General features: G+C 38.6%; 1 protein-coding gene across 2 annotated transcripts in view; it reads left to right on the top strand.

Moving 5' to 3' along the window:
• Positions 1–24958: 24958 nt before the first annotated feature.
• The window catches only part of SNAP25 (synaptosome associated protein 25), an 83906-nt gene continuing 82306 nt past the window's right edge, over positions 24959–26558 (top strand). Inside the window, exon 1 of one of the 2 annotated variants that reach the window (XM_007524719.3) lies at positions 24959–25108. The gene's annotated coding sequence lies outside the window, so the exon portion shown is untranslated. The remainder of the gene's footprint in view (positions 25109–26558) is intronic. The other variant, XM_007524718.3, reaches the window with a different exon arrangement.

The raw sequence follows: 26558 nt of genomic DNA, 5'->3' as shown, positions 1-26558 counted from the left end.
CGAAAACCACAAACATCCTTTCAAGGAATAATAAAGAAAATTTACTAAAATTGGGTTGGAGAAGTTAAAGTACAACTTTGACCCTGCATATAAATAATGATAATAGTGATAATAAGTAATAGGATGACTATATGTTTGTGAAGCTCAAGTCCTTTGCAGCACAAACTGACAGGGCATTCTCCTTGGCCACCACATACCATTTGCCTGAGCCCAAGGGAATTACCAGGGTCTGCAATCAGAATTGGAATCACTACTAGGAAATTGCTGACATTGCCCTCAATTCTTTCCCAAAGACCAGCATTCCACCTAACAGGACCTAGAGTAGAGTCATTGTTCAAAGAAATAATGCTGCAAGTTGCCTGAATTTGAAAAAAGGCCTAGCCTCAAAATTAGAATACATCTCATGGCAGTTGCAGATTTTCAATAGACCCATCAATGATGTACATGTAAGATTCCTTTATTTCAGGAAAAAGGTGCATTTTAGCTTGAAAAAAAATCAAAAAACACTTAATGAAAGATTAACTTCTAAAACAGAACTATTCCATAATAGTGGCTACTAACTTCATGGTGGCTGTTGAGGTTTCATTTGGAACTAATTAAAATTGAATAAAATTTGAAATACATTTTCTCAGTCACATTAACCCCCTGTTAAATGCTACATAGCCACCCGTATCTCATAGCTAGCTACCTTGGTGGGCAGTGCAGCTATAAAAAACTTTCTGGAATTTGAGAAAATGCTATGTATAGCATTACTCTGGAAATTGCCTCCGTAAAGTTAGCATATCCAGCTTTTTTTTTTTTAGATCAAGCTGTCTCAACTTATTTGACAGAAAATATGACAAACTTTAGAGAATAAAATGAGTACCTGTATTTAGCTAAAAACTTAGCCATTTGCATGTAGTTCTTAAAATTTACATATTCAGTTCACCTTGGAAAACTATACTTCATAACTATAATATGAAGAAATAAATTGATATTTTATTTTAATGAGAGAGAGACCCCCCCAGAGCGTTGTTCTGCTCTGGCTTATGATGGTGATAGGGGAATTGGGACTTTAGAACCTCAGGCTTGAAATTCTTTTACATTACCACTATGCCAGCACGGGGGGAGGAGAGAGGAAGGGAGACAGGGAAAGAGAGAGAGAGAGAGAGAGAACCTAGGAATCACTCTGGCACATGAGATGCCAGGAATGTAACTCAGGACCTCTGCATGGAAGTTCAGAATAATACCACCTCCTCACCTCCTAGGCCTCTGAAGAAACTTTTAACTGCCTGAATCTCAGTGATCATTATAGATGAGAGGTTAAAGTAATAAGCTAATGTCTCCTGACTAAACTACCTTCCCACCAGTAGTACAGAAGGGTTCCTTTGCCACCAAAACCTCTCCACCATTTGTTGTTACTGTCCTTTCTGATGTAAGACATTCTCACAGTAGTGAAGAGGTATCTCACTGTAGTTTTTATTTGCATTTATCTGATAACCAATGACTTGGATAATTTTTTTTCATATATCTGTTGGCCTTTTAGATATCCTCTCCCCACCTTTGGATAGGGTCATTTTTGCTATTGTTTTTGTTGTTGCTGCTGGTGTTGCTAGTGTTGTTGCTGTATTTAATGAGTTCTTTATATATTCAGGTTCTTAGCCTTTTGTCTGATGTATGGCATGTAAATATCTTCTCCCATTCCGTAAGGAGTCTCTTTGTTTGGGTGGTCGTTTCTTTTACAGTGCAGAAGCTTTCTTGCTAAAATACTGAACAAAATTCTAGCCAACTGAATACAGTAGCATATTAAAAAGGTTGCACATCATGACCAAGTGGGATTTTTTCCAAAGGATTCAAGGCTGGCTCAATATACATAAATCAGTCAATGTGATCCACCACATCAATAAAAGAGAAATCAAAAACCACATGATATCTCAGTAGATGCAGAGAAAGCCTGTGATAAAATCTAACATACCTTCATCATCAAAACAATACAAAAAATGAGAATAGTCCATATACAGAAAACTTACAACCAACATCATATTCAATGATGAGAAACTGAAAGCATTCTCCTCTCAGATCAGGTACTAGACAGGGCTTCCCACTAATTACCATTACTATTCAGCATAGTATTGAAAGTTCTTGTCACAGAAGATCTCATAGCTGATCTCAAACTATATTATAGGACCATTGTAATCAAAACTGTCTGGCACTGGAACAAAAATAGACACACTGTCCAGTGGGATAGATCTGAAAAACCAGAAATAAACTCCCACACCTATGAATATTTAGCTTTTGACAAGGGAGCCCAAACTATTAAGTGGAGAAAGGAAAATCTCTTCAACAAATGGTGTTGGGAGAATTGGGTTGAAATGTATAGAAGAATGAAACTGAACTGCTACATTTAACCAGACACAAAAGTAAACTCCAAATGGATCAAAGACTTAGATGTTAGAACAGAACTATCAAATACTTAAAAGAAAATATTGGCAGAACTCTTTTCCATCTAGGTTTTACAGGCATCTTCTATGGCATCATTTTTACCTAAGAAACTGACCCACCCAAAGGGAAAATGAATTGCTGGGAAATCTTTCATTAGTAGTCCAGGTTAGGCAATGGCCCTACCTGATCATGAAGAGGGGAGGCCATCTCAGCTGTTCATAAAAATGTCTGGCTCTACCTCTTCAAGAATATGGGCTGGGGGGTAGGGGGTGGGGCACACACATCAGTTAGTTTGCATAGTTAATTATGAGCAGAACTAGCATATGTTTCTTCAATGAAAGTATTAAATTTCTTGAATTTGGGGGCTGGATGGTGGCACAACTGGTTAAATGCACACATCATAGTGCACAAGGACCTGGGTTCCAGACCCCAATCCCCACTTGCCAGGGGAAAGCTTCACAAGTGGTGAAGCAGGTTTGTAAGTGTCTCTCTGTCTTTCTCCCTCCTTATTTCCTTCTTCCCTCTAAATTTATCTGTCCTATCAAATATATATATTCTTTTATTTGGCCTATTCCCTATTTCTCCCTACAATGACTACATGGAAGCCCATATTGGATTCTCCATCAGGGGAAATTCATTAGTAACTGTGACTATGAAAGGTCCTATTAACCTGCATGTACAAGTAGCAGAATAAATTTTGTTTTGTTAAGTCATCATATGAGCATGAGAATATTTGCCACTGCAGTATAACAGACTGTCTTCTGACTATTACATCTACCAAATCCAGGCCACGGGGCTCAAAATGGAAACAGTGGGCTTTGAGTCCTTTTTTTTTTTTTATGAATAAAAGTAGAAAAGCTACCTATGCACATATCTGGAAATAGAATAAGGCAAGGAATTAAGTTTGACAAGGTCAGTTCTAGTCTTGATTTCCTATAGCACATACCTATGAATTTAAGTAAAATTATAAATGTATTTAAATTCTACTGTGAGCTTGAATCTGTTTCCCTGCCTTCATGAGGAAAAATATCATTTAGGCTATTTATACCCAAGATGCTTTTCCTACAAGAGTTTAAAATTTTTCATTCTCCTCATTCTAGAGAGGATGTTGCTAAGGGAATTTGTTTTTTCTTTAAGACAAACCACGAAGATTAACATTCAGCTTGCTGAGTCACTTGTATTCTGCTTGAATTTTAACTACAGAGATCTGAAGGCACCAGGGACACACAGAGAGATGGGGCGGGGGGAGAGAGAGAAAGGGAGGGAGGGAGATGAGCTTTAGAAAGAAATGAGAAATTAAGTCAAATGGACAAAGCAAAAAACAATCTTTGAAAGACTTGGTTAAGACACTTTTATTCAGAAACCATGAAAACAGTATTGTAATGGAAACTAATATGATTAAGTTTTGGACTGTATTTCAATAGTGGAAAGAGCAAGTTTGTAAGAATAAAAAAAAAATTAAAAGCCTGCTTACATGCTTATGTTTTTTTATCTCAAGGCCACCACTATTAACTGTCTGACTTTGTCAAAGTCATCTGACAAAGTCATCTCGAGTCATGGTTTCTTTATTATATATATAAAAAAAACAATGAAACTTAACCACACAAATTAGAGTAGAAAAGAGAATGCTATAAAACATATCAAAGGACACGGTAAAGTGCCTGAAACCAAGCAGAAATAACAAAATGTTTTTGTTTTTGTCTTTCTCAAACCATCTTTCCTTTATTCTACCACAAAGTCTCTTTCGCTATAATATTTCTCAAAGGCCAACTATAGGAGAAAAAAACTATAGTTTAAATTCTGCCACTTATTGGAATACTGTATTGTATTTTTTACCTACTTCATTATTTAATATCTACAACAACACTATCCCCCTCATACAGGGTGAGGGGGTAAAAATCTCAAGTTCATACAGATAATTTTTTAGTAATATACCACTTTAAACATACAGAACTTTATTTTTTATTATTTCTTTATTGGGGGATTAATGGTTTATAGTCAACAGTAAAATATAATAGTTTGTACATGTATAACATTTCCACATAACAATACAACCCCCACTACATCCTCCTCTGCCATCATGTTCCAGGACTTAAACCCTCAGAGACTTTTACTTTGGTATAGTATACCAACTCCAGTCCAATTCTAAACATACAGAATTTTAAACTTATTCCAAACTTCATGTCTGATAGCATCAGTCATTTGGACTGACTAGTCAACCTGGAAGTCAACCAGGAAGTTCTACTGATTTAAATTGACCTCAGCAGGGCCCACTCAGGCAACTACAGCTGTCTGGAGTTTGGCATATCTCTCTAGCCTATGGCTAAAGAAAAATATGCCAAAGCAAGAAGTGGAGTAATCTCTGGCTCCTTTTTTGAATAAAATTCTGATTGTGACCCTACAGCTAATTGGCCCCTACAACCTAAGACAGGGATCTCCTTTTGTCCATTACCTTAAGCCCATCAAACTTGGAGCAGAGGAGCAAGGAAGCCTGTTATTTTTGTAGAAAGGCTGCCTCTACCACCATGTTACCCTTGAAAGAGGCGACTAATAGCAGAACAGAGCCTACTAAGCACATACACACACTTCTAATTCCCCATCATCTCAAGAAAAGAGTGGAAGAGCTGAGGAAGTCATCAGAATAGATAACTGAAGTTGGTACTTGAAACATAAAGCTTCAATATAATGAAACAATATATAAAGAAACCAGTAGCATTCGTATCAATTGGAAATTTATTAGAAAGACAGATTATTGGACTCTACCTGAGGCCTCCCAATTCAGAATCTGAGAAGCACAGCTTTAGCATAAATCACAGTAGGGCCAAAGCATTTGAATAATATCTGTAGCTTGATGCTCTACTAGTAGTGAATCTTTTAATATTTATTTATTTATTTTTCCCTTTTTGTTGCCTTTATTGTTTTTTATTGTTGTAGTTATTATTGTTGTTGTTATTGATGCCATCATTGTTGGATAGGACAGAGAGAAATGGAGAGAGGAGGGGAAGACAGAGAGGGGGAGATAAAGATAGATACCTGCAGACCTGTTCCACCGCTTGTGAATCCACTCCCATGCAGGTGGGGAGCCGGGGGGCTCCAACCGGATCTTCACGCAGGTCCTTGCGCTTTGTACCACCTGCGCTTAACCCGCTGCGCTACCCTTAGTAGTGAATCTTTTAAGCCCTGACACTTTGTTGGGAGTTTCTGACTTCCAATCCAAACTCTTAGTAGCTTTAGTTACTCAAATGGCCCTATTCCCTGAAATGAGCTTCTGTTATATTAGCTTTCTTACTATTTATTAGTAAGAAAGCTAATTCTTACCTTATTCTGCATTCAAATGAGTTCACCCCTGAGCTCTACATCCTTGTTTACCTCATTCTGGGTTTTTTTGGGTGGGAATTATCCATGGATTTTGGATGAGACTTGTAATGGTTCTAGAAATGGACATGTGACACAAACTAACAAATTAGAGCACAATAGCTTTCCAGTTAGTGATTGGTTTTACTATTTATTTATTTATTTATTTATTTATTTTTATTATTGGATAAAGACAGAGAGAAATTGAGAGGGGAGGGGAGATAGAGAAGGAAAGGGATACCTGCAGCCCTGTCTCACCACTCATGAAGGTTTCCTCCTGCAGGTGGGGAGCTGGGAGCTTGAACCAGGATCCTTGCATTTAGTATTACTATGTATGTGCACTTAACCCAGTGTGCCATTGCCCAGCCCCTGAGATAATCTTCTTTTTTAAAAATGAGGAAACAAGCTCAGAGATGTTAAGTGGTTTTCAAATGACAACACAGTAAAGACATAGTAAAGAAAGCACATTGTGTCAATAATGTGTCCTGGAAATTCACCTCCCCAGAGGTCTACCCCACTAAGGAAAGAAACAGGCTGGGGATATGGATTGACCTGTCAATGCCCATGTCAAGTAGAGAAGCAATTACAGAAGCCAGACCTTCCACCTTCTTCTCCCCATAAAGATCTTTGGTCCATATTCCCAGAGGGATAAAGAACAGGAAAACTTCCAGTGTAAGGGAGGGGATATGGAACTGTGGTAGCGGGAATTACATTGAATTGTACCCCTCTCATCCCACAATCTTGTCAATCATTATTAAATCACTAGTAAAAAAAAAAGTAAGTTGAAAATAAGAAAACAAAAAAACAGAACTTGGACTGGGTTTGGTATATTGCACCAAAGTAAAAGGCTCTGGGGGGAGGGAGGAGGGTTCAGGTCCTGTAACATGATGGCAGAGGAGGACCTAGTGGGGGTTGAATTGTTTTGTGAAAAACATAACAAAACAATTTCTCTAACTGGTGGCAGAGAAATGTTACACATGTACAAACTACTGTAGTTTACTGTTGGTTGTAAATCATTAATTTACACATACCCCCGATAAAAGAAAGGAAAAAATAAGGTATTAGGGGAAAAGGAACATCTGAAGAAAGAAAGAAAGAAAGAAAGAAAGAAAGAAAGAAAGAAAGAAAGAAAGAAAGAAAGGAAGGAAGGAAGGAAGGAAGGAAGGAAGGAAGGAAGGAAGGAAGGAAGGAAGAAAGAAAGGAAGGAAGAAAGAAAAAAAAAAACATATCCTAACCTTAACCAGAACCCTAGACATGGTAGTGATTGCACACACTAGAGCAGGTGTGTCTGTTTCCTAATACTTACTACTAAGTGTCCTAGGGTAAAATAGTTAACTTCACTGTATCTGAGATTATTCATCTGAGCAACAGGTAATAATAGAAAAAAACTAAGCCCTGGGTGGTGATTCATCCAGCTGAGCACACACATTATCATGCATAAAGACCTGGGTTTGAGCCCCCACTTCCCACTTTCAGGTGAGGCTTCATGAATAGTGAAGCAGCTCTGCAGGTGTGTATCTCTCTACCTCTCTATCTTCCTCTGCCCTCTCAATTTCTCATCCTATCAAATAAAATGGGGGGGGGGGGAAGCAGGGAAAAATGGCTGCCAGGAGAGGTAGATTCATAGTACTGTGATAAGCCTGGTGGTAGAAAAAAAAATAAAAAGCTATGAAACAAACTTAATGAAGTACAAAGTTAAATCTGCAAAGTGTCTAGAATTATGCCAGCAGCATATAACATTTTCATGTAGTAAGTCCTTTCTTAACATTATAGACAATTTCTTGGAAACTGTGAAATAAATTATGGGGCCAGGTAGTGACGCACCTGGTTAAGTGCACACACTACAGCTTTCAGGGACCTGGGTTCAAGCCACTGGCCCCACCTATATGGGGGACAGCTTCATAAATGGTGAAGCAAGGCTGCAGGTGTCTCTCTCCCTCTCTGTCCCCCTCCCCTCTCAAATTCTCTCTGTCACTATCCAATAATAAACAAATAAAAAGAAATTTAAAAAAAAACTAATTCTGCCATAGTATAAATGATATAGATAAGAGCTCGTCACTCAGGATATTTCTGGGCACAAAACATCACCAAGCTTAAAAATAAAGAGGCTTTATTTAAAGGACCCAAGCACTTATAATGTTAAAGAACTATTTGGGGGGCCAGGCAGTGGTGCACCCGGTTAAGCACACATTATCACCAGGCATAAGGACCCGGGTTAGAGCCTCTGCAGGGGGAATGCTTCATGAGCTGTGAAGCAGGGTGCAGGTGTCTTTCTTTCTCCCTTTCTACCTCCCCTCTCCTATTAGCAGCTGGAGAAAACCCAACAGACATAAAGAATATATAAGCTCTACACATTCAATGACCCCACTTGGAACTGACTAGTTCTTTTATCAAAGTATAATGAATTGATGTTGAACAAAGCAATATTATTTGAAGACTTGATGTGTGTGTTCATTAAATATAAATAAATAAATAAATAAATAAATAAATAAATAAATAAATAAATAAACTCTGACTGTCTAGCCTTCCCTCCAGAGTAAACTGGAGCCCCCTGTGCCTGAAATGCTTCCTCTTTCCCTCCTAAGATTTCCTTAGGAATCTACCTAGATAGTTCAGCATTAAAACATAGGACTTGCTGAGTAAGGCATGCATTAGACCCCAGGTTTAGTCCCTAACATTACATTCTTTTTTCTTTCTTTTCCTCAAAGTAGATACTCTTATTTGGCCTTTCTTTGATTTTGCTGCTTCTCCCTTTTACCAGCTTAAATCAGATATTGTACTCTTCTAGTGAATTTTTCACTTCAGTTATTATACTTTGAAACTCAAGTGTTTCTATTTGGTTTCCTTTTAAAAATAATTTCTATTTTTTAATATTACTTACTTGGTGAGTAATATTTATATTTTCCTTTATCTTAGAGATTTCTTTTAGTTCTTGAACATACTTATAATCTCTGATTTTAAGTACTTGTTCAATTAAGTTCAGTCTCTAGGTGTCCTCATGGGCATATAATATTGATGGTTTTTATCCATTAATGACCGCTGTATATGGTCTAAAATATCTACTCAGCTAAATTAGTTATTAGTTTATGAATGAACAGATTTCTATAAGTACCTTGTACCAGTATGTCTTACAGTCTTTGCAGGAAGGGTGTGTGTGTGTGTGTATGTGTGTGTGTGTGTGTAGTTTTTAACATACTAGTGATAAATTTATAAATCTGCCTTAATTTATGCAGAATCATTAGGTTATATGAAGATGAAATAACAATCCCTTTTCAAATCTCTTCTGGGAAGGCACAAAGTCCTGTGTATGTTCATAGTCTTTTAGATTCCTGAGTCTACATTGGACTCAGTTTTTTAAATTTTATTTATGCAGTGCCAGGGCCTAACATATGCACAATACCACTATTCAGTGAACTTCTCTGTGTCATGTATATTAAAGACACAAAAAGAATAATGAGAGACGCATATAGCATCACTCTCCCACCCATGAAGTTCCCCTTGGGCCATTCATGGTGCTTCTATGTAGTAACCAAGCTTGAACCCAGGGCACACATATATTTTACTCTAGGGTTACTGCTGGGGCTCAGTGCCTGCACTATCAATCCACTACTCCTGTGACATTTTTTTTTTTTCTTTTCTTTTCTTTTTTTTTTTTTTTTGGATAAGACAGAAATTGAGAGAGATGGGGAAAGATAGACTACAGAACCCTGCCTCACTAGGGAAAGGCAGAAACAGGCTGGAGGTATGGATTGACCTGCCAATGTCCAATTCCAGCAAAGAAGCAATTTCAGAAACCAGAACTCCTACTTTCTGCACCTCCAAAACAACTTTGATCTATGCTCCCAGTGAGGGAGATGTAATAGGAAGAGGATAAGAGGGCTCTGATTTCCAGCTACATCAGGTCCCAGAAAGACAGGGTGAAAAGGAGAGAAATATTTGAATGTAGTAATAGGATGATATGTGGCTTGGAGGGTAACAGAGGACTGGACCTGGAAGAAAAAAGGGGTACATATCTACAAATATAGACAGACAGTTGTAGAAATGACAGTTAACCCATATCTGCAGCCTTGGGAGAATCGTGGTGGTTTGCAATGGAAGGACTTGGGATTCAGAACTCTGGTGGTGGGAACGGTGTAGAATTATACATCTGTTGACATGTACTTTTGTAAATCAATACCGAATCTCTAATAAAAAGAGGGTGGGGGAGAAAGGACAAACACCTGCACAACTGCTTCACAAGCTCCTCTGCTGGTGGGGAGCCCTGGGCTCAAACCAGGACCTTTGCTTGGATCCTTGCACTTCCTACTATGAGCATTTAACCCAGTGTGCTACCGCCTGGCCCCCTAAGGCACACATTCTATCATGTAAAATATCTCCTGACTCCCATATTGAAGCTTTTAAGAAACTTCTGTATACATTTTCCAGTATTTTCTTTCAAATTTTGATCAGTTTTTTGTTCCCCCAACTATTAAGTTACCACTCTCTCAGGTATCTGCTATGTGAAGTATTTCCTGCTGATTGTTTTTGACAAATGCCCTGGGGGGAAAAATGTGCACACAGAGTGAGCTCGAATATAGACAAAGTCTAAAAGGCTGGCTCAAAAAAAAAAAAAAAAAAAAAACCACTTCCAAATAGTCCAGGCAGTGACAATTCCCTGTGTGAGCCTCTGGGGAGCTACAATCTAATTATGCTCCTTTCCATTGGCCTTTAAGCTACTACAAAATTGGAAAGAGAAGGTGAGAATAAGAAAAGTTAAATGCCACAGAGTTTGCTGCTCTTATCTAGATTTAGTCTTTTTTTTAATAAATGCTCCTCTGTTGAAAAATTTTTTTTTCATTTTCAGAGTCCCCAAATGTTGATATTTACAATTTTGCTAGTTCTCTCATTGCTTTTAAGAAAGATTAGATTTTAGAGGCCTTTACCCCATCATTTCAAAAGCTATTGATCCACAATCATAAGTTTATATTAAAATGTGGACTTTAGGAGATCTCCTACCCAGACCTGAGATCTCATATCTATCTTATTTCTCAGTCTTAATCCAGACTCTCATTAGTATTACCCACAAAAAAACAAATGGATTGGTTACATAAGCATTTCAGTGAATCTTTTTCCTTCTCTATATTAAAAGGCAAGTGCTGTTTTTAATAGGTTGAATAGCAATTTTTTAGAACTGCCACGGTATTATCAGATAGATGTTACATGTAGAACATTTCAATTGGGAGTGGGTGGTAACGCAGCGAGTTAAGCGCACATGGCACAAAGCCCAAGGACCTGTGGCATAAGGATCCCGGTTCAAGCCCCTGGCTCCCCACCTGCAGGGGAGTAGCTTCACAAGCGGTGAAGCAGGTCTGAAGGTGTCTATCTTTCTCTCCCCCTTTGTCTTTCCCTCCTCTCTCCATTTCTCTCTGTCCTATCCAACAACGACGACGACAACAATAATAACTACAACAATAAAATAACAAGGGCAACAAAAGGGAACAAATAAATAATTTTTTTAAAAAAGAACATTACAATCTACTAAACCAGGAGCACTGGGTTAAGGGAACTTTGAAATTTCTATTCTTATTAAAAAGTAATAAATTCATATAAACAGCAAGATTGTACACCTTACTATTATCCTTCCACAAAGAAAGCATCTTTAAGCATTTAAGTATTAAGTTCTTTTACATGTTTTAAATATTAATTTTAAATTATATACTTCTCTTTGATTTGCAAATTTTCAATAATATGTATTAATTTTTTTTATTAAAAATTAGGATGTAATTGAATTGGTTCTTTCTCCCTAATTCCTACACCCAAACTTTTTTACTTATATATTAATTTTTGGTCTTTGGTTTACTTTATATTGTAATACATAAGATTTTACTAAATAATTATGTAATGTGATTAAACTTTTTTTTACCAGTTTTATACCAATTCTACTAAGCTGCTACCAATTAAATGAGTGATCTAGGATTTCTGCACTAAATAATATTTCTTCGCTTTGTTACCCCTTTACTCCTCTCCAATTACCACATTCTGACAGCACTAACACCACTTTAAACATTAGGCCTTACAGAAGTTGAAAAACAAGATCAGAAGAGAAAACTCAAGTACAACCTGAACTGGAATTGGCTTATTGCACCAAAGTAAAAGACTCTGGGTGGGGGTGGGGGGCGGAGAATACAGATCCAGAAAGTATGACGGTTCAAGCCCCCAGCTTCCCACCTGCAGGGGAGTCGCTTCACAAGCGGTGAAGCAGGTCTGCAGTTGTCTATCTTTCTCTCCCCCTCTCTGTCTTCCCCTCCTCTCTCCATTTCCTTCTGTCCTGTCCAACAACGACGACATCAGTAACAACTACAATAATAACTACAACAATAAACAAGGGCAACAAAAGGGAATAAATAAATAAATAGTAAATATATATATGTATATATCTATATTAGGCCTTATAACATGTAGATTGTATTAGATAAACATAAAATTTTTATGTTTGACCTAAAGCTGGTTTATAAATTTCAAAAATCAACAAATATCACTTATAGCATTGTGATTATATAAACACTACGATTTGAAAATTTTTACTAGAGCACCACTTGTCTCAAGCGGCCTCCCCCAGGGCTCTGTTCTGGCTCCTACGCTATTTAATATTTACATCAATGACCTCCCAGAAACTTCTTCAAGGAAGTTCATCTACACCGATGACATCTGCTGTGCAACTCAGGCATCCAAGTTCGACATCCTCGAGGAAACACTCACGAAAGACATGTCTCTGATATCTGATTACTGTAAAAAGTGGCGACTAATCCCTAGCACTGCAAAAACGGTATGATCTGTTTTCCATCTACACCATGCCTCGGCCTCACGTGAGCTTAATGTGCAGCTTGGCAATACGAGAATCCGGCATAAAGCCCAGCCAGTCTATCTTGGCATTACTCTCGATCGCACCCTGTCATTTCACGAACATCTCATAAAAACTGCAGCAAAGGTGGGCGCAAGGAATAACATCATTGCAAGACTGGCCAGCTCCTCATGGGGCGCAAGCGCTTCCACACTACGATCATCATCTCTGGCATTATGCTATTCCACTGCAGAATACTGTGCCCCAGTATGGTTCCGTAGCCCCCATGTCCACTTGGTCGATTCCAAATTATATTCCTCCATGAGAATAATTTCTGGAACCATCCGTTCCACCCCGGTTCCATGGCTGCCAGTTCTTAGCAACATCGCCCCGCCAGATATTCGTCGGGATGCGGCATCATCTAAGTTCATTTCCCACGTCTACGCTCGACCGGACCTGCCAATATACGTGGATATCTTCGCCCACCCTGTCCAACGCTTGACGTCTCGTCACCCAATCTGGTCCCCTACGCCAACACTGAACTTCTCTGTTCCAGTCTCTTGGAAACAGAGTTGGCAGTCAGCTGAGGTAAAGAACAAACACCTCATCACAGACCCCTGCAAGTGTCAACCCGGCTTTGACCTAGCACGTTATGATTGGGCCCTCCTCAATCGCTATGGAACAGGCCATGGCCGGTGCACGGCTATGTTCCATCGCTGGGGAGCCAGAGACGACCCGAACTGCCCCTGCGGCTACAGACAGACTATGACCCACATAGTCAACGACTGCCACCTCTCCAGATTCAAAGGAGGTCTCGAAACTTTACATCAGGCTCAACCTGATGCTGTTGACTGGCTACGGAAGAAGGGCAAACGCTAGAAGAAGAAGAAGAGCACCACTCAGCTCATCCTGTGATATTAACTTACCAGTGAACATTACTTATCTAGTCATTTCAGTGTCTGAATTTTTATTTAACAAAAAATTATGGTATTGAGAGAATGAGGACAGAAAGAGGGCTGTAAGTGATTTTAATTATCATTTTCTATAACAGAAAGTCAAATAATTGATTTTATAAACTAGAATTAGCAACATTTGCAACATGTATACTCTACCAACCAATTGCATGACCACTGACTAGGCAACATTATTCAGAAACCAGAAAGAATCTACCCAAAAGAAAAGCTAATGTCATTGAAACTTAATGCCTCTTAAAAATAAGGTATAAGGAAATAAACAAAGGTATAATGTCATGAGGAGAAAGGTGATATGAAGAACAATAATTCAGGACAAGAGAACAAAGAATTATAGTGAATTGTTCGAGCCCCTGGCTCCCCACCTGCAGGGGAGTGGCTTCACAGGCGGTGAAGCAGGTCTACAGGTGTCTATCTTCCTCTTCCCCTCTTGGTCTTCCCCTCCTCTCTCTATTTCTCTCTATCCTATCCAACAACTATGAATCAATAACAACAACAATAATAACTACAACAATACAACAACAAGGGCAACAAAAGGGAATAAATAAATATTTTTTTAAAAAGAATTATAGTGAATTATAGCTTAATGTGTTCGGTAGTTTGGATTGTCAAAGAAGGCTCCTTTTAAAAAGTAACACTGAGGTGGTCCAGGAGGTGGCACAGTGGATAAAGCATCAGACTCTGAAGCATGAGGTCCTGAGTTCAATTCCTGGCAGCACATGTACCAGAGTAATGTCTGGTTCTTTCTCTCTCTCTCTCTCTCTCCTTCTCTCTTCATGAATAAATAAATAAAATCTTAAAAAAAAAAAAAAAAGTAACACTGAGAAAGTGAGACACGAAAAGATCTTGGCAAGAGTATTTCCAGTAAGATAATAGTAGAAGCAAGGTTCTGATGTGTGTTTGATTATACAATAGTGATAGAAAGCCAGTGTGATTGCAACAGAAATAAGTAAAGGGTGAGTACTGTGGAGAATATATGAAGAGGAGCCCAAGAACATGATCTTTTAGGGTATGAAAATTTCCAAATGTGTTGCAAAAGGCTTGTTTGATAAATATATCATTGTGGCAATTATGTGGAGGAGTAAAGAAAGACTAGAAGACAATTTAGGAGGTTACTAGCATAGGCCAAGTGAGTGATTGTCATAGTTTAAACTGTGGAGTAAGTGAGAGTTTGAGAAATTATTGGATTTGGGAATGTTACTGAAAGTGGAGCAATGTTACTCATGAGTTAGAGGTGAATATGAGAGATCAGTGCAGTAAGACAAAATACTCATCCTGAGGAACTAGGTGAGTCTAATAGTTACCCTTTGCTAGGATCAGGAACACTGGAGCTGTTTACAAGTCTAAAATTAACAAATAGTTGAGAAAATTGGGTTGAAATGGGCAGAAGAATGAAACAGGGTCACCATATATCACCATGCACAAAAGTAAATTTCAAATGAATGAAATACATGGACATTAAACCAGAAACTATGAAATATATAAAGGAAAACATTGGCATAGTGTCTCATAATGTATGGTTCAGAAATGTGTTTAAAAACTTGAGTCCAACAGTAAAGAAAACAAAGACAAAATAATTCAATAAAACTACATCAAACTTGGGAGTCAGGCGGTAGCGCAGCGAGTTAAGCGCACTTGGCACATAAGGATCTGGGTTCGAGCCCCCAGCTCCCCACCTGTAGGGGCACCACTTCACAAACGGTGTTTTTATTGTTGTTATAGTTGTTGTTGTTGATGTTGTCATTGTTGGATAGGACAGAGAGAAATGGAGAGAGGAGAGGAAGACACAGAGGGGGAGAGAATACCTGTAGACTTGCTTCACCACCTGTGAAGCGACTCCCCTGCAGGTGAGGAGCAGGGGGCTCGAACTAGGATCATTCTCTGGTCCTTGAGCTTTGCACCATGTGTGTTTAACCCACTGCGCTACCGCCAGACTCCCTGGACATAATTTTCACCAAAGAGATCCAGAGGGCCAACAGACATAGGAGAAAATACTAAAAGTGACTGATTATCAGAAAAATGCAAATAAAAACAACAATGAGATAACACTTTACTCCTGTGAACATACCATATATTAGAAAGGACAGAAATAAGTGTTGGAGAGAATATGGGGCAGGGGGAAAGTGAGAGGAACCCTTCTAAACTTCTGGTAGAAATGCAAATTGGTCCAACCCCTGTGAAAATAGTCTAGAGATTTCTCAGAACACTAGAAATGAACCTGCACTATAATCTGACAATTTTTTCTGCTGGGGATTTACCCAAAGCAAGCAAAGGCATATATACAAAAAGAACTATGTATACCTATGACCACAGCGGCACAATTTGTAATATCCCAAACTTGGAAGCAACCCAGATGGCTAACAGCAGGTGAGTAGCTAAGAAAGTTGTGGTACATATACACAATTGAATACTACTCAATTGTTAAAAAATAAAGTCATCTCCTTTACCTTCTTTGACTCTTGAGGAAAAAAAAATTTTTAAGTAAGATAAGCTAAAAAGAAAAGGTTGAATACCAGATGATCTCACTTATAGGTGATACTAGGGACAGAAAAGGTAACCACAAAGTGAAATCTGAACTACATGTAGTGTATTACACCAAAGCAAAGTGCTACAAGGAAGGCTATACAGAGGGCATTGGTGGCCTGGTGCATGTCGGTGGAAAAGGACCTACGTTGCAGACAACTATCATATAGAGACGAGAAATTGTACCTATGTGTCAACAACTATACTGTAACCCATAACACCACCACCAATAAAATGATTCAGAAAAAAAAAAGTTAAAAATCACAAATTTTCCTACACACATGCTAGATTATATAGTCATTTTGACTTTTATTTACTTAAAGGTTTCAAGTAGGACATTCAATATCCAAGTTGGAAGACAGAAGATAATATAGTGCTGGATATGTAAATATGAATGTACTAACACAGAGATTCTACTGGGGGTTCTAAACTTGGGTAAGATCAATAAGAAATAAGCATATAGAGGAAACAAAAAGATCTATGACCTGAACACACTGAGTTGGAGAGATAAGACAAAGTGAAAGAAGAATGAAATTAAGGTGCTTCTGAATAGCAATTTAGTAAATAAGCCACATGGTGAGATATTAATTAAAAACGTAAAGGAAAAAGAAAGAAGAAACCAAGCGATGCATATACATGCTCAGTTTGGAGTGTCTGATCCTTCTGATGAAAATATTCAGTTAGAAGATAGGACTATGAACCCAAAGCTCATGAGACAAGATGGAACTGGGGATATAAAATCTGTAATCATTTACATGTAAGTGATGGTTGAATTAAAGGACAGAGATCATACCTTTTCAGACACATATGAAAGCAGGAATAAAACATTGGGTTCTTTTATTGTACCACCACCAGTATGTGTGTCTAAAATAAATTAACATTCTCATTTATTCGTTGAGAATTAAAATAATAATCAGGGAGTTAGGAGGTAGCGCAGCAGGTTAAGCGCACGTGGCATGAAGCACAAGGATCAGAATAAAGATGCCAGTTGGAGCCCATGGTTCCCCACCTGCAGGGGAGTCACTTCACAGGCAGTGAAGCAGGTCTGCAGGTGTTTATCTTTCTCTCCCCCTCTGTCTTCCCTTCCTCTCTCTATTTCTCTCTGTCCTATCTAACAATGACGACATCAATAACAACAATAACTTAAATAAAACAATAAAAAAATAACAAGGCAACAAAAGGGAAATAATATATAACAATAAAAACAACAAGGGCAACAAAAGGGAAAATAAATAAATATAAAAATTAATAATCATCATTCTATACACACCTAAAAAGTCAGAATGAAAGGAAATTATGTATGACTGTGCTTTACTTAGTATAGGATTACATGAATTCATGATGTTCATTTTTCTTCCCTTTGGCTTAGAGCACAGAAGCTTTCATGGCCAAGAGTCAGGACACATTCCATGGACATATGGAGCTCCCAGAGGGCTTGAGTGGGGCTCAGGGAAATGTCCAGCTTAACCTGCTGTGCATCACAATTCTTCTTTTTCAACCCATCTGCCATGGAAAATGAGGTGTACCTTGTCCAGCCTGGTGCCTGGTAGCTGACAGAAATACTCAGCCCTTCATGGGAAGTACTGGTAGAATGACTCCAGATTTCTTTATCCCAATCCCAGCCAAATCCTGGTTATTTATCACTTCTCCCCATTTTAACCTGATTGTCACTGTCAGAGTTCCTTGCCATTGAAATCAACTCCTATTTAAAAACCTCATATTACCCCTGAAAAAACAGTGGTTAATACTACTGCTCTACTCTGACCTTCAGTTAACTCTCAAGTATATTTTTGGTATATCTGATACAGTTCTTACTTATGCTGCTTATTAAATATCAATCTCTGAATTTTCATCTTGATTGTACTTGGCACTCTTCTCCTTTGAATATAAGCTTGCTACTTACTCTAGGTCATATTCTTGCCAGCCTAGATCTCTATCTTACATTCCACCTCAGTAAAAACTTTGTAATCAGTGGTCCATAGACTCATGCCATCAGGAAAAGGAATTCTATGACTATTCATGGAAAATCACACACAAACTACAATAAGTGAATGTAGATATATTAGTTATAAAGGGAAAGCATAACTAACTTTATGTGTCAACTTAACTGGGTCATGAGATAATCCAGATAATAACATTATTTTGGGTGTTTCTTCAATGATAACTCTTGGGTAAAATTAACACTGAAATCTGTATAACCAGTAAAGCAGACTGAACTCCCAAATATGGTGGGCCACATGCAATCAGCTGAAGATCAAAATAGAACAAAATGATTCATTCTCCATCTCCCAACAGGAATTCCACTTGTCTGTCTTTAAACTTGACACTGAATTATTCCTATGTTACAATTCAAATAACTATTCTTCCTGGGTCTTCAACCTGCTGGCCTCAGTGAAACTACACTCCTGTTTGACACTTACCAACTTTTCAGGTCTCCAGTTTGCCTGAAATTCTTGGAACTTGGGACTTGTCAGCCTTCATAATCATTATGTAGCCTTCATTGGCTTCATAAGCCAATTCATTATAATACATCTCTTTCTGTGTTTATAGAGGTGTGTGTGTTTATACACAAACATTTTACTAGTTGCTTATCATGTAAACCCTAATGTAGAAGGGGTGAGCATGATAGGAATTAAAGAATCTGTATTTTAAAAGTATAGCAGCTACAAGTTGGGTTTAATAGTTAAACTCTAGTTATGCCATTAACTGTTCCCATTGTCCAGTTATTTAACCCCTCCAACCCTCAATTCCTATCTCTTTCATCTAAATTCCAATAAATTTTCAGTGTCAAGTATAGGCAGGTATTAGATGTTAAGTAAATGAGGAAATATACATAAGTAAACCAAATCTCAGTGATTAAATGAGGTACATCTAGTTATCACATAATAAAAAATATCAAACCTCCATATGATGTAAGCCATATACTATTTTTATAGAAAGTTAAAGTCTCATCAAACTGATAATTATTATTTAGCCAATACCTCATAATGCAAGACATGATTCTGAGTGCTTCAATATTCCCTTATGGGTTGGCTATAGTTATTATACCCATTTTACCAATGAGATAATTATATTTATTTTATCAATGAGATATAGAAAGGTTACAGAGTTATAAGACTTAAAATACTAGAGAATTGCCATCATGTCTTCCGAGTAGCCTTTCAAATAGTTTGCTAATTTTGAGACCACTATTTTTTCCTTTCCTCTTTCCCTGTCACAGGTTCTCCAACCCTACTTGGGTTGGGATGGGGATGAAAAGGGTCCTAGGATACATTCCTATATGAAGCAGAATCTGTAATTGTGATTCATTAAACAACAGGAGCATGAAAGCACTCTTCTGGTTGCTGAACACTTTCCTCCTTCTTTTCTATAGTGCAGTTCTTAATAAAGAACAGTGTTATTTAAAATTCTGAGTGTATGGTCTTTTTTTTCTCAGCATGGCAAGCCAGCGGCAGAAATAAATATTCTTGGTTCTCTTTCTAAATTTCACAAGTTATATATCTATACAACAGAGGCTTCAGGAAACAAGGACAGCATGAGAAATTTAGATGTAGAGCATATTATTGTTTGAAAGATATTACTATCTTACTGTTTATAAATGGGTGAGGACTGGGGTAAGGGTTAAAAGAGCATTTAACCCCTCCTACACCTATGGATATCTAATTTTTGACAAGAGGGCCAAAACTGTTAAATGGAGAAATGACAGTCTCTCAACAAATAGTGTTGAAAAAACTGGGTTGAAACATACACAAAAATAAAACTAAACCAAACACAAACATTTTACCACCCACAAAATAAACTCCAAATGGATCAAGGACTTGGATTTTAGACCAGAAACTATCGAATACTTAGAGGAAAATACTGCCAGAACCCTTTTCTATCTAATTTTTATAGACGTCTTCAATGATATAATTGCAAAGAAGACTAGAACAAAAATAAACCAATGGGACTACACCAAATTAAGAAGCTTATGCATGTAAAACCATTACCCAAACAAAGAGAGTCCTTATAGAATGTGAGATCTTTACATGTCATACATATGGCAAAAGACTAATAACCAAAATAACATGAGCTCACCAAAATCAGCAACAAAACACAAATGACCCCATCTATAAGTGAGTAGAAGATATAAACAAAATATTGACCAAACGGGAGATCCCGAAGACCAACAGACATAGGGAAAAATGCTCCAAGTCATTAATTGTCAGAGAAATGCAAATAAAGACAATGAGATAGCACTTCACCTCCCCCCTCCCCCCACCATGAGACTGTCATAAATCAGAAACTATAGCAACAGAAAATGGTGGAGGGGTTGTATGATAAAGGAACCCTCCTGCACTGCTGGCATGAATGTAAATTGGTCAAACCCTATTGAAAAGTAATCTGAAGAACTCACAGTATGCTAGGAACAGTAGTATGACCTGGTAATTCCTCTACTGGGAATATATCCTAAAGAATCAAACATACTCATCCAAAGAGATCTGTGTATACTTATGTTCATAGCAGCACAATTTGTAATAGCCAAAACCTGGAAGCAACCCAGATGTCCAACAACAGATGAGTGGCTAAGAAAGCTGTGGTATATATACACAATGGAATACTACTCAGCTATTAAAAATGGTGACTTCACCCTCTTCACCTCATCTTGGATGGAGCTTGAAGGAATCATGTCAAGTGAGGTAAGTCAGAAACAGAAGGATGAATATGGGATGATCTCACTCATGGACATAAGTTGAGAAAGAAAAACCAAAAGGAAACACAAAGCAGAACTTGGCCTGGATTTGGTACACTGCACCAACATAAAGGACTCTAAAGTGGGAATACAGATTAAGGGCCTGGAGCACAATGGTGGAGGAGGACCTAGGGAGGGGCTTAGAGTGTTTTGCAGAAAACTGAGAAATTTTACACATGTACCAAGAACTGTATTTACTGTTAACTATAAACCATTAATCCCCTCCCCCCGCTCCCCAACTGCAGGAGAGTTGCTTCACAGGTGGTGAAGCAGGTCTGCAGGTGTCTAGCTTTCTCTCCTCCTCTGTCTTCCCCTCCTCTCTCCATTTCTCTCTGTCTTATCCAGCAACAACAACAATAATAACTACAACAATAAAATAATAAGGGTAACAAAAGGGAATAAATATACAAAAAAATTAATCCCTCCAATAAAATTTTTAATAAGCAAACAAAAAGCATTTATGTATGTCTTACATGTAAAAGTTATCAATAAATTCACCTTAAGCCTCCAAAAAAAGAGTATTTAAAGATAAAGTGTCAATGCAGTTATTTAGAAGGTAAACCAAAATTATCAAAATCATGGATGAGTTAAACTGCCTTATGTTCTTGAAATATTCTCATAGAGTTCTAAACATGTCCCAGAGAAGGACTTTGGAAAGGAGATTCTAATATGAGCTAGTTCTAAACTGTTTGCAAATTGACTTTGAAAGATCATATATCTTATAGAAGTATTTCTTATTCTGTATGAAGTTGTAATTGTTGAGTCAATAAGGAGCCTTGGACCTTACCTCAGAAGTGTAAGTTTAACAACTGAATTGAAAGCTATTACACACCATAATACTTTGGGACATGGTGTACCTGCAAAAGCTTTTAGAGTCTGAATTATATAGTGTAAATACCCATCCAGCAAAGCAAGTAGTTTCCTCATTACTATTCAAATGAGTTCCTAGGTATTAGTTACCCTATATGTTGGTACTTTGTAGAAATAACTTACAGAAAACTGAATCATTTTTTTAAAAAGATGAGAGTGAAACACAAATACAGAGAGAGAGAGAGAGAGAGAGAAGACTATCAACACTTCCTTTAAGCTCAAACCTGGACAGCAGACTATCCAAGTTAGCTATTCAATGGGGCCCAGAGCAAAAATTCCACGTCTTTCTTCCTCTGTATTTTAGGGCCTTTAGAGTCTAGACTCCCTTACTCTCTTAACGTGCTGGTTAATCCTGCCAGAATGACTATGGATTTTACCCAAGTGGTGAGAAAAAACCCAGGGGTAATTTTTCATTATCATATCAAAAATCCATTAGAGCTATCTGGTCACTTCAAGTAAACATATTTCGGCAAATTAGACTACACAGTATTTTCATAAAGGAAACAAAGAACCTTTAAACAGCATCAATTCAACACAAGCATAGAAAAATGTAAATACTGCTGCCGCCACTAGATAATTCTGCAGGTTTCTGGTATTTTCAGTGATACTTTGAATCAGCCTGTCTTGTCTTATGTGTAATTTTCAAAGATGTCAGTGTGGGACATCAGCAGCTGAGAATTCAAAAAACCAAGTCAATCCTACTCCCTGACTACCACATAGCTTTTCCCTATAACCTACATCACTGACATAGTTGCTATTTTTTTTAATCTGGAGATCCCCCCACCTCCCTCATTCCTTTACACAGTTTTGGTCTGAATGACAGTCTAAAGGGTATACACATATTTCATCATTTTGCTAGTTCCCCACCACCACAAAAACAAACAAAAAACCTGCAACATGTTAAAAAAAAAAAAAGTGTCATGTTTTAGGAAACAAAATCTTGGTTTTGGGAAAAAATGGTTTTGTACTATTGCATTCCAGCAAGCTTTATTATGAATGAAAGTGCCACAAATAAGAGTTTTATTGGTAATAAATATTGAACTGCTATATATTTTCTTGGGGTGGTGGTGTCAAAAACCATTTTACTGAGGGGGTTCTGGGAAAGAGTTCAAAAGCCTGGGCCTGTTTGGAATCTTCCCTGATCAGTCACAGAAAAGTCTTTTCTTTTGGGAATGAAAGAGTAGGAGTAAGAGGCACAGAGATAGAAAGAGGCAATCACCAAAGTACTGCCTCCCATGCATGAAATTCCCTTGGTACTGTCCATGATGCTCCCATGTGATACCAAGGCTTGATCCTAGGGTTTCACACATGGCAAAAACATGTGCTCTGTCCACTAAGCCAGTCCCAGCAAACTCCCCTGCCCCACTCCAGGCTTGCTTGCTTTCTTACTTCCTTTCTCTCTTTCTTCCTTTCTTTTCTTTTCTGTTCTTTTTGTATAAAAACCTAAAATGTTTAGAGAATATTTACGAAAAATCTTTAACAACATGCCTTATATTAATAATTCCACTCTAGTAGAAACCCAAACATTTGCTAATTATTATAGAAAAATCAGTATTTTAAAATAACATTTTGGTCAGTCTTTAAGAAACAATGACTTCTATTTATTAAAACTATAGATCCTTTATTACATTCCTTGCTAACTCTAACGCTATCCTTTTATAACTGTTTTCCTCTTTTTCTTCCTTTCCTGGGATTCATTTTCTCCCTTGCTCTCTTCAATAGCTTGCACTTGGAAACATAAGCCATAGCTCTTTGGTGTGTGTTGGTCGGGAAGGGAGAGGGTGAGTTTACATTGTTTTTCTGGACCCAGCTCTAAATGATTTCTTCTAAAAGAGACAAGGATTTTTCCATCACCCAAAAGAGGCCATCAAGATTCAACACTGGGAGGCACGACTTCTAATCGCATCCTTCCCGGGAAAAGTACAAACAGTTCCTCAGCAGAGGACCCTACCTCCCACTCACTCCCCAGCTCGCTCTCCCTGCCGAGAGGCCCGCGACAGCCTCCTCAACACCTGTGAATCATCCCAGAGGCTGGCACCGTGGAAACATTCGCATAACCCCCCTTCCAGAACATCTAATGCACGGCATAGGAGGGCAGTTAGGATAATTGTTTTATGATTATTATTTTTCATTCCCTCGTATAACCAATGTAAATGGCCTTTTTTTCATACAAGCCCTATTTTGAGGATCAACTCTCCTCCCCACCCCCTGTCAGCCCTGACTGGTACCCGATGTTTGCACACAGAATAAACCTCCAGGATTTGGTAGTGTTCCAGTGATGCTTGTACCCATAACTCACCACACCCGCTCCCTCCACCACCCCCACCTCGCACCCCGGAAGTCTGGACAGTTCTATAAAGCGAGCACGTGTCTCTGTAAACTATTCCTGAGAAACTCAACAACAACAAAAATCTCAGGCTCTGATTGCAAATTGAACCAAAAACAACGTCATTTATTTTGCCTTTCGGCAAACAGCTGTAAACATCAAGTCTTGAACTCCAACTCCAAGGCAAACACACGCTGTTAGGGTTAAACTTCCCTCCTGTTCCCCAAATCTTTTTTGCTCTCAGTGGTAATTGCTCTGACGTACTTTAAAATACCAATCTCTCTCCTCAACTGGCCACATCAATGCGAACTCTTAAGTTCCAGATGCCTACTTGATAAAATGAATAAATCACTCATAAAAATAGCAACCTACGTAGTCTGGCCATAAATGGAGCTGATAAGGGTTGACAGGGAGGCCCCTTAGAACCCTCATCTTAAAAAAAAAATGTGCATGTAAAATCTACCCTCCTGCTCCTCATCTTTTAGCCCTCCTCTACCTTCCCTTCTATGACTCAAACGCTGTTTAAAAGATAAAAATTACACACATATATCTATATATATATATGTACACATATATACATAACACGCACATATGCATACAAACAATCACACGTACTCACACACAGGCACATCATAAACATCAGAAAAACAGCAGCATGATAAATGTATTTCCCAGAGACTGGGTGTTAAAATGGAGTCTTAAGTATTGCCACTGTTCAGGTGTTTATAAAAGACTAAAATATAAAGGTTTGCATTAAAGCGCTCAGGGTGTTGAGTCAAATGCACGGCACCTCGCACTCCTCCCCCTCTACCCCTCCCCCCTTCTCCTCCACCTCCGCAGCCCTCCCGCCCCCCTCCTCCCTCCTCCCTCTCCCTAAACACACTTCCTCCCCGCCCCTCCAGGAGACGGCTATTAAAAGCTGCTGACGTCAAAAGGAACGGCCATCTTTGATGAGGGCAGAGCTCACGTTGCATTGAAGACGAAACCTCGGGGAGGTCAGGCACTGTCTTTCCTTCCTTCCCTGCTTGGCGGTTCTTCCACACTTGAAACCTGCAAAGTCCGGGCGAACATCCTCCTCTGGAGAAGCAAAGGTAAGGAGCTCCCTTCCCAGGTCATACTTCTGGCACTGCATAGCTGCATACCCAGAGGGGACCACAACTGGGCGGACCAAATAAACATAGGCAAAAGCAAGTATTTGTGCACGTTGGGTGCGGTATTTCGAGTGTGTGTGTGTGTGTGTGTGTGTGTGTGTGTGTGTGTGTGTGTGTACGCGCGCCTCTCCCTGGACTCCCGCCCGAGGCTTTACAAAGTATTTTTGAGATGAGATGCTTGTGGAAAAGGTGAATGGGGCCACTGCAGATAGAGTGATGGGGAGGAAGCGAGAGAATACGTGCCGAATAATAACTTACTCTTTTGAAACAGTAGCGGGACTCTCCCATTTTGCGATGCAGTTTTCAGAGATGGTTAGCTTGTGGGGTTTGTTGTAGACCAAAACAAAATTTTATGACTCTCAGAATTATTCTGACTGTTGATGCTGGGGAGCTGATACCCAGGAAGGAATTAAGGGGAAGGCAGGGTGTGGACACTGGAGAAGCGAAAAAAGAAGAGCAAGCTGAGCTGCAACAGCTACAGCAGCCTCCATGCCTCACGGACTTCATTTATGCTGCCTGCTCCACGTCAACTGCAGGCGGGCGGATTGTACTGGTTGGGAGGGATCTGCGGAGAGCTGCCGGGGTGGGCTCGCCTTGGGGACTGCGGCTGCCAGCACTTAGCACCCTGGACAGCAGACCGAGCACCCGCGTCGGCGTCCGCGACCTTTCAGCACCACGGACAGGAGCCCGGCCGCAGCTCTCCGTGTATCTGTCTGTGGCAGAGATGCTTAGTCAGGGCTGGATGTTTCAGGGCTGAAGGCCAAATTGCTTCTCTGAAACCCAAGTCTCACAAAAAAAGTAGGCAGAATAAGATTTAAAAAGATAGAAAAATAAATCCTGCCCTGCCCATAGGGTCGCCTTTACAGAGACGTACCTGCTCCCATCCTTCTCACCTACTGTATTATTTCAGGTGATGATGATGATGATAGCCTATGTGTGGAAATTTTTCTGTGTTACACTATTCCCTCTTTAAGATAGAATATATATCTCTCTATATATAGATAGATATATAGATATATACATGTATATAGATATAGATATATATATATACACACACACATATATACATTCTGCATTTATCTTCCAGTCAAAGATCAAGGGGTTCATTTCTTTTAATTTTTTAACACTACATAGATTTGTCTACAGGTCTTGGGTTGGAATGAGTGAAGTATGTATGAAAATACCAACACTATCTGCTTATAGGAGGCATATAGTTCCATGTATATTTCTATTTAATAAAAATAGAAGTGTAGATAAACTACTCAGAATCAATTTCAAGAATGAATCTGATCTTTTTTTACTTCTCATCATTGTATTTAGACATGAATATAAACAAGCACACCCATTCACAAAAAAATACATCTTTGAGAAATATTACAGATTCTAAAGT

This window comes from Erinaceus europaeus, chromosome 1, assembly GCF_950295315.1.
Source record: "Erinaceus europaeus chromosome 1, mEriEur2.1, whole genome shotgun sequence".
Taxonomy (NCBI): domain Eukaryota; kingdom Metazoa; phylum Chordata; class Mammalia; order Eulipotyphla; family Erinaceidae; genus Erinaceus; species Erinaceus europaeus.
This window is presented reverse-complemented; position numbering and strand designations above follow the sequence as displayed.